This window comes from Eumetopias jubatus, unplaced genomic scaffold (assembly GCF_037043125.1).
Source record: "Eumetopias jubatus isolate StellerSeaLion01/CBP00866 unplaced genomic scaffold, mEumJub1_p1.0 scaffold_10, whole genome shotgun sequence".
Classification (NCBI taxonomy): domain Eukaryota; kingdom Metazoa; phylum Chordata; class Mammalia; order Carnivora; family Otariidae; genus Eumetopias; species Eumetopias jubatus.
In genome coordinates, this window is record NW_028274816.1 from 112214288 (window position 1) to 112225510 (window position 11223).

An 11223-nucleotide genomic window follows, 5' to 3' on the forward strand; every position below is an offset into this window, starting at 1 on the left:
GGGAGACGGGTCTGGAGTGGCAGATGGGAAAAACCGTATGTATGGGCAGTAGCCAAATTCATATTTTTCTGGGTAACTCCTTTGGGTGCTAGTTGAGGTCAAACTTAAAATAATTTAGGACAGATTTGGGGGCAAGCAGTCTGGTGTCGTGTAAAGTATATGGCCTTGCATTAAATCCTGGCTTTAGATGGATAGATGAGTTTCAATATTGCCTTCTCTACTTATTACCTTGGAAAAGTTATTTAACCTCTCTGGATCTTCATTTTCTCATCTGGAAAATGGGCTAATAAGAGCTAGCATGCAGGGTTGTCCTGAGGATTTGAAATAAAGAGTGTAAAATCCCAGTATGGGGTACTTGGTAGGTATTCCATAATCTACAGCACTTCACATTCATTGTGATTTTGGACAGCAGAATTCATAATGGGTCAGACCGAGAAATAGAACGTCAGGCTTATGGGGTCATGGGCCCCTGATGTGGTCTAGTTCTTGCTCTCTTGGGGGCCAACTGCTGTGTGTAAGGGATGATGGAGGACCTCTGCCCCCCACCCATTGGACCCCAGAGTTACTTTCTGGAACTCTCTGTTAGAGTCTTTTCCTTATTATGACCAATATCATACCTAAAGAGCTGCAGGTTTATCTAGATTCACCCAAGAGAATTTTGGCTTCTGAGTCAGAAGGAAAAAGTTTTTTCCTGTCCTACTTGGGGTTTCCACAGGATTGCCCAGGCTTGATAGTAGTAGTATAATTAGGAGGTGGACACATATAATAAGAGAGTGTTGATTAGCAAGTCCACTGCTTGGTGTGGTGGAAAGTACTCTGCATTAGAAAATAGGAAGCCTTGACCATTGATCTGTTTTATTCCCCAAGTAAGTGATTTGAGGTAGATAATTGTTCCTCTTTGGGTTTTGTTTTCTGACTCTGTGAAGGGAAAGGTTGAGTTAGAGAACTTTTAAGATCCTTTCAGCCTCTGAAAAACAAACTGAGGGTTCTAGAGGGGAGGGGTGTGGGGGGATGGGTTAGCCTGGTGATGGCTATTAAAGAGGGCACGTTCTGCGTGGAGCACTGGGTGTTATGCACAAACAATGAATCATGGAACACTACATCAAAAACTAATGATGTAATGTATGGTGATTAACATAACAATAAAAAATTAAAAAAAGATCCTTTCCAGCTAGGATATTCTTTTTTTTTTTTTAAGATTATTTATTTATTTATTTGACAGAGAGAAACAGCAAGAGAAACAGAGGGGAGTGGGAGAGAGAGAAGCAGGCTTCCCGCCGAGCAGGGAGCCTGACGTGGGGCTCAATCCCAGGACCCTGGGACCATGACCTGAACCGAAGGCAGATGCCCAATGACTGAGCCACCCAGGCGCCCCATCCCCCCCCCACCGCAGCTAGCTAGGATATTCTAATATTCTACGGTGTAGAACTGGAGAAATGTCTGAATTAATCGATTGATTTCTACAAGGCTTGATGCCGCATTTACCCGATGCTGAGCTCTGGGCTACCTTCTTGGCAGTCAGTGATGAGCAAGCCAGACACAAAACTCTCTCAGCCTGACCTTCCATTTCTCTTTCTTTTTTTTTTTTTTTAAGATTTATTTATTTAAAGTCAATCAGAGAAAGACATGTATCATATGATCTCATTGATATGAGGAATTCTTAATCTCAGGAAACAAACTGAGGGTTGCTGGAGTGGTGGGGGGTGGGAGGGATGGGGTGGCTGGGTGACAGACATTGGGGAGGGTATGTGCTATGGTGAGTGCTGTGAATTGTGTAAGACTGTTGAATCACAGATCTGTACCTCTGAAACAAATAATACATTATATGTAAAAAAAAAAAAAAGATAGCAGGAAGGGGAAAATGAAAGGGGGATAATCAGAGGGGGAGACGAACCATGAGAGACGATGGACTCTGAGAAACAAACTGAGGGTTCTAGAGGGGAGGGGGGTGGGGGATGGGTTACCCTGGTGATGGGTATTAAAGAGGGCACGTATTGAATGGAGCACTGGGTGTTATACGTAAACAATGAATCATGAAACATTACATCAAAAACTAATTATGTAATATATTGTGATTAACATAACATAATAAAACAAAATTTAAAAAAGATTTATTTATTTATTTTAGAGAGAAAGAGAGCAAGAACGGGAGGGGCAGAAGGAGAGCGAGAGAATCTCAAGCCGACTCTGCACTGAGCACAGTGCCCCACGTGGGGCTCCATCTCATGACCCTAAGATCATGACCTGAGCCGAAATCAAGAGTCTGACGCTTAACTGACTGCGCCATCCAGGTGGACCCTGACCTTGCATTTCTACCACACTGCTACCTGTCCAGGATCAATTCCCACTTAATGCTTTTATTAGTGACCTAGAAGCCATGTCAATTCCATTTGTGGGAGGTTCAGAGCTGGGAGTGTTGACATTGTAGAATCTGACTCTTGCAGAATCAGGTTAAACAACAAAACAAAAACACTTTTAAAGTTTGAAAAGGTGGACCAACACTCACAAGATAAATACATAATTACAATTAAGCCCAAATAGAAGAAAAGTCCTTAACTTAGGTTTAAAATAAATTAAATTTACAGATAAGAGGATAAGCCATACAAGGTGGTAGCTTTGAGCATCTGCCCTGCTCTTCCACTCAGGCTCCTGGGGGATCACATGGTCACAAAGTAACATTAGTCACAAAGTTGGAAAAAGATTGAGTCTCCCTAAGATCTCTCTGCCTGGCAGTCTTACGATGTCAGTGCCATGGCTGGGAACCCGTTCTTTCATCTCTTCCCTTTGCAACATTCCCCTACCTTTCTTTCATTGGCTCCTTTGAGAGCAGGATGTGCCTTCTCCAGCATTGTATCCACGCCTGTATCCCTAGCCCATAGTTCTTTGATTTGCACATTACAGGCAATTAATAAAAGAGAAATAATTCCTGCAAGGAGTCCATGTGAAAACAGACCAGGAGTTTTAAGTGATATCAGTTAGCCACGTGATGGAGTCACCAGGAAACACCAAGATCACCACGGGCTGTGTTAATAGAAGTGTGTAGGAGGCAGTAAGAGGACTCTGGACTCTGTGCTGGTCAGGCAAGCTCATGAACGTTGTGCCCCATTCTGGATATCACGTTTAGTAAGGATATTAAAATTGGAGATGATCCAAAGAATGAACAAACTGGCGGCAGTATAGTGAAGCGGTTAAGGGCTCCCACTTCGGAGTCAGATGGACTTGTTCAGGTCTAAACTCTGACATGTATCGTGCGAACTTTGGGAAGTTACTTAACCTCCCACAGTCTCCGTTTCCTCATCTATACAATGGAACTAATTAACACTACCTATCTCATGGAGTTCTGGCAAGGATTATGATGACGATGATAAAGTATGATTTATATTTGAAGGAGTTAGAGGTGGTTAGCCAGAAACTCTGGAGCCTTAAGAGTTGGGGGAGTAAGGGAAGTGAGTGTGAAGTAATGTCTATCTAGATCATTGAAAACCTGCTGGTGGGCACGGGTATTGGACTACTTGTGGGTAGATTCAAATGACAGATTTAGGTCAAATAGTAGGATTTGCAAAGAAGATAATATTGCCTCCACATGTGGCAGAAATTTTGGCAATCATTGTTTAAAAATGGAATTCAAGACCACAAAGAGTGTTCAAGCAGATGCTAATTTCCATGTCTTAGGGTGGTAGAGAGGGGCATCCTGCACTGGGTGAGTGAGTTTGGGCCCTTAGGGGTTCCCAAATTTAGCAGTGCATCAGAATCATCTGGGAGTAGAGCTCAGGAATCTCTAATAAGCACTTTAGGGGGTGCTGATAAAGCCAGTCCCTGCATAGGTAATTGATGGTCCCCTTTCACATATAGGCAACTATGATGGAATCCTGGTGGGAGGTAATAAGAGCAGGAGACCTGAAGATAAGAAAGTGCCGAGCATATTTTGGAGTCATTCAGTTAAAATAGAGGTGTCAAGTAGAAGAGGGTTTAGGCGTTTGGTTGGAAAGATGTTAGGACCAGCAGTGTGAAGAGCTGTCAATACTGGGTAGGGGAATTTGCAGGTTATCACTCAGGGTTCCACGATAAACTTAGTACAAAGGTAGAAACAAAAATTTCTCATTCTGGAAAGGCAAGTTAAATGATGAATAACGGCAATGCCAGACACAATATTCCTTCCCTCTTGGAGTTCACCATCTTGTCACCTGTATCTTTCTTTTTTTTTTTTTTTGTCACCTGTATGTTAAATCATCACCTTCCATTGTCTTCATTCCACAGCTGCTCTTAGTTAGACAATGCACAGTGATTGGTCCATGACCGGGATGTGCCCTTCTATCCAGAGCACGTGGAAAGACAAGGAGGGCTTTCATTTAGTAGTCCTCCCAGTTAGTAGAGGAAGCACCCTTGAGTAGGCTCCCCTGAAAAGCAAGTCTCAAAATCACAGTCTTGATGACATCAGAGGTGCCTCAGGCTGGAAGGCAAAGTTCAATTTTCCTCTTAAGTTGGGATAAGTACTTCGGCCTAAGTCCAATGGACTCAATTCTTTAATGTAAGTGCTTTTGTTCTTATCTCAAGGCAACTCTTAAGCTAATTAGTTGCAATTATTAGCTCTACTGCAGAATGCACAACGACAGAAGGGGGAAATGAGGTCATTAGGGAGATAAAATCGGTGTCCTGAGACAGCAAATAGAGGAACTGCAACTGATCACACTGACCAATTTAAGTCTTTAAAGAAAAATCTAAAACCAAAACCTACTCCTGAATCCTCAAAGAGCCAAGGACACATAGAAGTGCAAAACAGGAGGCAAATACTGTACTTACACAATGTTCCTTCTAATATCTGCCCACATCCTGAAGCAATGTCCCTAAGGAGGGTTTCCTGTGGGAAGAAATCACAGCAGACAGAAAGAACAGTGGGGCTGGTCAGAAGCTACCCAGGTGTAAAGGCTCACTTCTCACTCTCCTGTGGGACTGGGGGTCATTCAGTTCCGTCACCCACAGGAGGGTAGAGACCCCAACCTTGCCGAGTGTTGGGGGCCTTGTGTGTGAAGCATCTAAGGTTGATCCTACTTTGAAATTGATAAGTGTAGACTGAGTTTCTGTTTTTCTCCACTGCAATGTGGCTCTCCGTCTGCGTCAACATGTGATTTGCTTGGCTCCTTTTGTGCCTTTGTGCAGATAACTGCCCTTTTCTAGGATGGTCTCTGCTATTCCAGTAATATTCCCAGCCAAACACAGGTAAATTCACAGCTTTTCAGGGAGGCACTATAATAATGGGTCCAAGAGTCTGAGAGATGTATCAGTTTCCTAGGGCCGCCATAACAAAATATTAGAGACAGGGTAGCTTCAAACAATAGAAATGTATTGTCTTATATTCTGGAGGCCAGAAGTCTGAAACCAGGGTGGGAGCAGGGTCATGATCCCTCTGACAGCTCTCTGCGGGAGATTCCTTCCTTACCCCTGCTAGTTTCTGCTATTTCCCATCCATCTGTGGCATTCCCGGGCTCGCTCCCCTCACATGGCTATCTTTCTTCTATGTGTTTCTGTACCATCTTCCCTCTGCCTGTCTATCCTGTGCCCAAATTTCCCCTCTTCATAAGGACATCGGTCCTGTTTGGTTAGGGCTCGCCTAATTGCCTATGGAGTGACCCTATTTCCAAAGAAGATCTCATTTGGAGGTACTGGGGTGGGGGGTGCCATTCAGCCCATAACAGGCGTCTTACAGAGCTGGGTTCAAATGTTGACCCTATCATTTACCGGGCATGATCTTGACCAAGTTATTTACTTCTCTGGCTGGGCCTCTGTTTCCTCATCTCTCAAATCAACCTATAGGATTCATTACCTTACAGGTTGTTGTAAGGATAAAAGGGGATACTAGTTGCCAGGTGTATGGCAAGTGATGAGAGAGGAGTGTATTTCCATGGATATATCACTCTTTGTGTATTCTCAGTAAGCATCCCTGTCACTGCAGGTGTAGAATCTGGCAGGTGTTGAATGCATTCAACCCTGTAGAATGCACTGAGTTCCTAGCTGGATCACCACCACTGTTTTTTCCATTAACATTACTTTCAACCATCTGACCCTTCCTTCAGAAACATGGTCATTGCTGAAAAAGCCTTTACTTTCCCATGAGGCATGGCATGACTGGTTAGGATGTCCGATAGTAACCTCATCACCACTTCCAGCTGAGCACCACAAGCAGAGAGTGGTAGAACAGAAGCAAATGGGGTGGGATCTCATGCATACCTAGATATTTTGTTATTTTGGCACAGGCATGGGTGAAGGGGGCTGGGAAGTACACCGTGAGCTGAACAGGAAAGGCAGGGGCAGGGAGAAGGGCGCGCTCTGAAAAAAAAAGCAATGACCTTCTGGCTCCCTAAAGCCCCAGGCCTAAATATGAAATGGCTGGATGCACAAACACAATTTGGGTTTCTCATAAAATCAAAAGCTAGTGTAATAATGGTATCGTAGTTATGAAGGAGTTGTATGCTTAAGTATTTAAGGGTGAAATCTCTCCCAAACATCCCAGATCTGCTAAAATAGACTCTTGATAATGGAGCCTGAGCATCTGTATTTTTAAACAGATTCTCCAGGTGATTGTGTTTAACATGCTTATGGGTTGTTTTTTGAGATACATTGATTTACTCCAAACCCACATCTCTTGCTTAAATGCCCTCCCAATGTAGTGTAGAAGCACAGAGATGCAGGATTTCTTCTGATTTCTAATAATAATTATCATGTGAGTAGTATTTTATAGTAGTTGAAGGAAGTCTGGTCTGGAATCAGGAGACCCTCAAGTCTAATCATCATTTTCTTTCAATTTCCCCATAGGAATTTGGACTAATCGCATAACTGCTGTTTCTCAGAGATAATGGTTGCTCCTTACACTACATTATAGTCATCGCAGGGTCTATATAATAGCAGGAGCAACCACGATTATCTCTTATATGCAATGTTACAAAATTTCTTCTTATCTTGGATTTTTCTGTGCTTCCCAATTTCTCTAGGCAAATTATAGACTGTCATCTTGTACTTATCTTGAACTTAGCTGTCCCACACTCACAGTAAAAAACCATAAGGGAAAGTTACATTTATATGTGCACACACATGCAGACACACATTCTCTCTCTCTGTCTCTATTGCCCCCTTTTTCTTTCTCTCTCTCTCTTACACACATACCTTTAATTAAACAGCCAAACCAGATGGCACTAAGTCTCAAGATACTTTACATGTAGGCAATCCTCTTTGACCCTTACTCAGAGCTTAGCAATAGGCTCTTATTTTCCATATAATTCTAACAGAACTTGGTTATCTAACTTCCAAACCTCATGTAGAAGAGAAGCAGCCAACAGAACAAAAATGGGATAAAGTAGGTAGATACATGGAAAGCATCAAAATCTGAGTGTGGAATGCCCAGGAATCAAGGCAGGGAAAAAAAAAAAAGAAAGAAAAAGAAAAAATTGTAACAGAGCAATCTGGAGCCCCTTGGTTTAGGGATAAATAATACTTTGTGACTCCATGGATCCTGGGAATGCTGTGATACAGCACAGCCTGATCCCTTCTGTTTTTGATGATGACTCTGAGTCATCAAGGGGGCTAAATTAAGTTCTATATTTTCTGTTTAGGAAGCATGGACATGGGAACTCTAGCTAAGAAAGATTTATATCTAAAATGTTTAAAACTTTTAGACAAGATTTGGCTTTTGAGAATCATAGAATTTTAAAGTTGGAGAGCATCATAATCTTAATAAAATTATAACTTATCGAGTAGGTAGGTATTTGACGATAACCCTTTCCATTGAGCTCACCAACTGTATGTAACGTTTTGCTACCCATTAATTATAGTTGGTGAGCTAGACAAAGGAAGTCTTTTTATCCTTTCTAAAATTGTAGAGAAGAAACTAGAGGAAGAGGAAAGAATTCGTCAATTTCTACAAATAGCACACGTCCAAACACCCTTCCTACTGCTTCTCTTCAAGTACCTTGTATTCTCCGCCACATCTACACATCCCCTCCCCATTCCATCTGCTTCGGCCTGCCCCACCACACAGGCCCACATCTATTCCTATTCTTCAGTCTGGCTAAGTGCCACCTCTTCCAGGAAGCTGTCTGGAACCTTCAGTTGAAACTGGTCTCTCCTTTGAGGGGCACCTGGGTGGCTCAGTCCGTTAAGCATCTGTCTCAACTCAGGTCATGATCTCAGGATCCTGGGATCAAGACCTGTGTCAGGCTCCCTGCTTGGCAGGGAGTCGGCTTCTGCCTCTCCCTCTGCACCTCCCCCACCCCCTGTCTTGTGCTCTCTCTCTCTCAAATAAAGAAAATCTTTTTTTTTAAGATTTTATTTTTTTGACAGAGAGAGACACAGCAAGAGAGGGAACACAAGCAGAGGGAGTGGGAGAGGGAGAAGCAGGCTCCCCACTGAGCAGGGAGCCCGATACGGGGCTCAATCCCAGGACCCTGGGATCATGACATGAGCCAAGGGCAGATGCTTAATGACTGAGCCACCCAGGCGCCCCTCAAATAAAGAAAATCTTTAAAAAAAGGAAACCTGGTTTTTCCTCTGAACTTTCATGGATGTTACTGATCTCTCTCTTCTATATTGTATTATAGGGTTTTTTTTTTTAATTATGGCTTCTTTCTCTTTTTTAAAGATTATTTATTTATTTGAGAGAGAGAGAGAGAAAGAGAGCACAAGTTGGGGAGAAGGACAGAGGCAGAAGGAGAAGCAGACTCCCTGCTGAGCAGGGAGCCCGACTCGGGTCTCCATCCCAGGATCCAGAGATCATGACCTGAGCTGAAGGCAGACACTTAATCGACTGAGCCACCCAGGTGCCCTTGGCTTCTTCCTCTTAACCTGTAAATTGCTTGAGGACAGAGTCTGGATTTAATTAACTTCTGTGTTTCCAAAACACCTGGCATATTGTCTCATATGTAATGGGTGTTTGATAAATGCTTATTGAATAGATAAGTGAATGAAATAAGCCAGTTATTTATTCTTTGCATTGGTCAATGCTACCTTGTTGTCACAGAGAATTGGGGAACTCTGGGGGAAAAAGGAATTTACAAACCGAGACACTCATATGAAAAATTAACACTGATTCTTTTTTCCTTAGTGGAGTAACAATTTCCCCTCTTCTTAAAATGTGGGACCCACAAGAGATGGCCTCTCACAAATAAAGAGAAAGCCATGGAATATCATCATGTGGCACTGTACTTAGTCAGGGCTGTAGCTTCAAAGCACATTTGCTCGACATTCTGCAGCTTGTTGACCCTTTCTTTCTTTCTTTCTTCCCTTCATTTAAAGAAAGAGAGAGAGAGCACAGGCTGGGGAGTGACAGAGGGAGAAGGAGGGAGAATCTCAAGCGGACTCTCTGCTGAGCATAGAGCCCAATGTAGGGCTCCATCTCATGACCTTGAGATTATGACCTGAGCTGAAATCAAGAGTCAGATGCTTAACTGACTGAGCCACCCAGGCGCCCCTGAAGTATGTTGATCCTTAACAAAAAGCAGTCTAATAACACCTTATACTGGTGTAACATGCAGGTTGCAAAATGCTTTAATATACCCAATTTCTTTTGGCTGTCATAACAAAGTATAACGGCAGGTAGGACAGATGTTATTATTCTTGCTTTTCAGATGAAGATTCTGAAACTCAGTGAACTAACATAAATTACACAAGGTTACATGAGAAGAGGCAGAACCAGGGTCATTTTTGCCAGCTCTCTGTCTAGCACCTAAGCCAGTAAAACACACAGAAATTACTAATTCAAATCTTTCTTGTTTGGTTCAGCTCAAGTGTCCTTTTGCATCTTGAACACCCGTGGTAAGCATTGATTCTACCATTCATTTTGCATTTGTATTGTTAGGATTTTTAAAAAAATAGAAATAAGGTGATGATTAATTTTATGCATCAATTTGTCCAGGCCATGGTACCCAGATATTTGATCAGTCATCAGTCTAGATATTACTGTGAAGGTATTTTTTTCAGATGAGATTAACATATAAATCTTTGTGTAAAGCAGATTACCCTCCCTAATGTGGGTGGGCTTCATCCCATCTATTGAAGGCCTTACGAGAAAAAGATGGAGGTCTCTCAAGGAAGAGGGAATCCTGCCCCAAGAAGCCTTTGGACTTGGGTTACAACATCAACTGTTCTCTGGCTCAGCAGCCAGCCTGCTTGCCAAACAGATCTTGGACTTGTCAGTCCCCAGTTATGTGTGGAAATTCCTTAAAATAAACCTCTCTCTCTCTCTCTGTGCATACACATTCTACTGGCTCTGCTTCCCTGGAGAACCCCGACTAATAAAGACAGCTAATTGATGAGGATAATTTGTTTTATAAATGTATTTAAATTTAATGTACAAGAACTTGATGAATTCATAATGATACCAAACTTTTTTAAAAAGAAAGAAAGAAAAAAAAAAGAAATCTTGCCATCAAAAAATAAGCAAACAAGTAAACAACTTCAAAAAACACAAAAAAACCCTGGATACCATTGGAAGTAACTAGGCTTTCAACTTCTTGCTCTGAAAATTGACCATTAAAAGGAAAGAGACAAGCATTTATTCTGTTCTTCCCATATAAAGTGTACTGGAGAGTCCTAATTGATGAGGGAAATTCTTCTTTTTCTTTGGGGCGGAGTGAGGGAGGGGCAGAGGGAGAGGGCGAGAGAGTTTTTTTTTTTAAGATTTTTATTTATTTGTCAGAGAGAGAGAGAGAGCACAAGCAGGGGGAGCAGCAGGTTCCTCACTGAGCAAGGAGTCCAATGTGGGACTTGATCCCAGGACCCTGGGATCACACCCTGAGCTGAAGGCAGACGCTTAACCAAGTGAGCAACCCAGAGGTCCCATGGAGAGAGAGAATCTTAAGCAGGCTTCATGCTCGGCATGGAGCTAGAAGCAGGGCTTAGTCTCACAGCCCTGAGATCATGACCTGAGCTGAAATCAGGAGTCGGGCGCCCCACTGACTGAGCCACCCAGGTGCCCCGAGGGACATTCTTCTTTACAAAAGAATTCCAGGTGGTAAATGTGGAAAGAATGATAGAGCTGGGACTATTTCTAACCTCTAATGTGATAAGGCAGGTGATAATCAACAATGGGTTAAACCATGAGAGGAAAAGTTGATGAAGAGCTTTACAATGGCCTGATCATGCTGCCACCACCTGAATCTACTCGTCAATTTGAGTATCACTAAAAGTGGGACAATCAGACATTGCGTAACTCCTTACATGAGGCAATATACAGCA

At 42.6% G+C, this 11223-nt stretch overlaps 1 long non-coding RNA gene across 1 annotated transcript; it reads left to right on the forward strand.

Moving 5' to 3' along the window:
- Positions 1-8470: 8470 nt before the first annotated feature.
- Positions 8471-10307, forward strand: LOC148163466 (uncharacterized). The gene is made up of 2 exons (XR_015769110.1): positions 8471-9801; positions 10001-10307. It is a non-coding gene; the product is annotated as an uncharacterized LOC148163466 (long non-coding RNA).
- Positions 10308-11223: the final 916 nt, after the last annotated feature.